This window comes from Otolemur garnettii, unplaced genomic scaffold (assembly GCF_000181295.1).
Source record: "Otolemur garnettii isolate 467f Iridium unplaced genomic scaffold, OtoGar3 scaffold00009, whole genome shotgun sequence".
In the NCBI taxonomy this organism is placed as follows: Eukaryota; Metazoa; Chordata; class Mammalia; order Primates; family Galagidae; genus Otolemur; species Otolemur garnettii.
The window spans coordinates 36,672,187-36,675,500 of NW_003852404.1; the positions used below are offsets into that span (position 1 = coordinate 36,672,187).

Genomic DNA, 3,314 nt, shown 5'->3' on the forward strand with positions numbered 1-3,314 from the left:
ATCTTTACCATTGCCATGGTCTTGGTCTCTTATGTCTCCATCCTTTTCACTATTTTCAAAATGAAATCCAAGGAGGGGCGAGGTAAAGCATTTTCTACCTGTGCATCCCACTTTCTCTCTGTCTCAATATTCTACATTTGTCTTCTCATGTATATCCGACCATTAGAAAAGGGGGATAAGGATATACCAGTGGCAATATTTTACACCATAGTAATTCCATTACTAAACCCTTTTATTTATAGCCTGAGAAATAAGGAGGTAATAAATATTCTAAAAAATGTGATGAAGAATTATAATATTTTTAAACAAACTTCATCCTCCACTGCAAATAGATATTAATTTATTAAAATGCGTTCATAAAAAGTGTGGTCTAAAAACATAAAATTGCATTTTACACAAATATTAATCTCTAAATCATTAGACTATGTTAAAAATTGTATGAGTGGAATATCAAAATTGCTCAACAAATCTTAATCCAAATTTCACAACTAGGCTAAATCAAATGAAATTCAATAGTTAACTCTCACTACTAAGTGTCATAACTCCCATGTTATTTTGTCAAAGGGGGTTATCCTAAGCTTCAGTAAATCAACATAGCAGCAATTAAATGTTAAAATGTGTAGAAGAGTCTTCTTGATTAATGGTTTCTAGTTAATGGAAGAAATTATATTTGATTATATGTAGAGCACTTGAAACATTTTGAATTTCGTGGAAAAAGGGAAATGATAATTTCTTTCAGAAAAATGACCTGGTAGACATGTGGAGATTAGTCTGGTGAGAGAGAGACTACAAGAAAACTAATTGATGTATTCTATATCAGAAATAATAAAGTTTTATCCAAGAATGGACAAAAGTATAACAAGAAGGAATCCATGTATCTACACACACACATACACACAGAAACCCACCCACATTTTGTACAATAATTAACAGTGAACTCTAACAAATTGAACAGAGAAAATTAATACATACTTTTACCCAAAGTATGATTAAGATTCTTCTTATTCCTGAAGGCATCAACCATGTTATGTATTATGTATATTATGAAATATAAAATAACAGCCTACAAATTTAACACTCAATAAACATATTAATGAAGACATTGTTGTTTTATTTTTACATTTTTAAGTAATAGTGAGATGTAACAACATTTTATGTACATAATCTTGTACATATTGTGTTAGTATCTATGCTTTTTTAAAAAGTGAATTGCCTTCCTATTTTCTTTGTCTTACTATATTTTGTCATTTATTTATACCACTATTCACAAAGAAATGATATTAAACAATAGTGACTATTTGTGGCAAACAATTTCTCTATGTTTTGATAGTTTTTTAATATTTGTTTGTGATATTTATAATTTATAAGCATTTTAATTTTGGATACATTCTTTGATTTTTTTATGCAACCTTTTGTGCTTTTTTTTGTCCAAAATTTCCATTTCCCTTTTAATCTGAATTTTACTGTCAAGCAATTTTTTTCTGTTTTTCTCTTCATCCTCTATTCCTCCTCATTTTCCTCCTCCTTTTTCTGATGTCTAAGTTTTATTTTTTTTCTTTACAATCTTGCAATTTCTGTTAGGTATATACTCAGATGATCAAAAATTATTTTACAACAAAGACATTTGCACCAGAATGTTTATTGCAACCCAATTCATAATTGCCAAGACTTGGAAACAGCCTAAGTGCCCATTAACCCACGAATGGATTAACAAATTGTGATGTCTAAGTTTTTGCATCTTGATTCTTTGTTCTCCCTGGAATGTATTTGGTGTATAGCATAAGTTTAAAATCTAATTTTATTTGCCTTATTTTTCCAAAAATTATGCACAAATTAATTTACTTCAATTAAATGTTGAAGGAGGAATTCTTTGCAAACCTGGCAAAATGACCCTAAAATTTTAGATTTTCTAGAAAATAAAAAATAATAAAATAATAAACTCAATGTATTACATACTAAAATATGTCATGAAATTTAAATAAGTAAAACAATTTGGTTTTACATAGAGAATTAATAAACAGAATTAATTAGATAATCCAAAAATAAACTCCCACATAAAATAAAAATGGCATCACAAATGAACAAGAAAAGAAATGATTATTTAGTGGTCCTAAGCCATTAGGTAAATATTTATCTTTTTATTTACATTATATACCCACCTCCACATTTAGATATATTTCATTGAAAAAAGTGTAATTTTTATTTGTTTGTAGCTTGAATTTTAATACATTGCACTCTGTAATTCCTTTTAAAATATAAAGTGAGAATTAAAATTTGATTTTTGGTTAACTAGTAGTTCCAGAGCATTTATTAACTATCTCTTCCCCAACTCATTGATTTCTTATGCTCTGTTTTGTAAATGGACACTCACAAGTCCATGTATACACAGAGAGGTTTTTTTCTAGTTTATCTGTTTTAAAACAACTAAACAAGACAGTCACAAGTAGGGAAGAAGACATTTCTAAAAGTAACAAAACTAAAAAGTACTAAGTTTTGAATGTGGAAGACTCCTCTTCTTCTATCCAAAATTTACTGTTAGAGTCACCTAAGGTTAAGATATGAGATACTCATTCTCTTTTTTCTTTCTTCCCATTTGATCCCACTATTTTTTATGTCTTTTGATATCCTCAGTATGAAGATGGCACAGAATGTATATTTCCAGCTCTGATATCACCCCTGCTCTCCCAACTGATGTGTTCAACAGCATATGTCACATAGTTTCTTGAATCTCACAATGACATCTCAAATTTAACATGATTAAAACACAAGTCTTCGATTTCTCCCTGAACATGGTCACCATCTTAATAGTAGCATACTCCAACCAGTAGGGCAAGAAAGAATTTAAGAGTAATCCTACACTTCTCTCTTTCCTATCATAATCAAACGTTCACAAGGTCCGTCATCTCCACCAATGAAATATATCTTACATGTGCCAAATCTCTCCATTTACACTACCTACACATTATTCCATCTTTCACCTGAATAATACCAATATAAATAGCTTCAAACTGGTCTTCTTTTTGCTTCTTTTGTTTTTTAAATTTATATTTTTAACCAATTTTTAAAATTGGTTTAATTTTAATTGGTTTAATTAATTTATCTTTTGATACCTAATAAATGTACGTATTCTCAGCATACATGGATAATGTAAGACAGTCATATAATTTGTAAAGATCAAATCCATGGAATTGGGACATCTATCACTTTAAATACTGCATTTGCATTTTTTTTTTTTTTTGAGACAGACCCTCAAGCTGTCCCCCTGGGTAGAGTGCCGTGGCATCACAGCTCACAACAACCTCCAACTCCTGGGC

The 3,314-nt window shown here is 29.6% G+C and overlaps 1 protein-coding gene across 1 annotated transcript in view; it reads left to right on the forward strand.

The window, feature by feature from the left end:
* Nucleotides 1-3,314, forward strand: part of LOC100955295 (olfactory receptor 5K1-like) — a 24,454-nt gene that overhangs the window by 605 nt on the left and 20,535 nt on the right. The window lies entirely within an intron of this gene.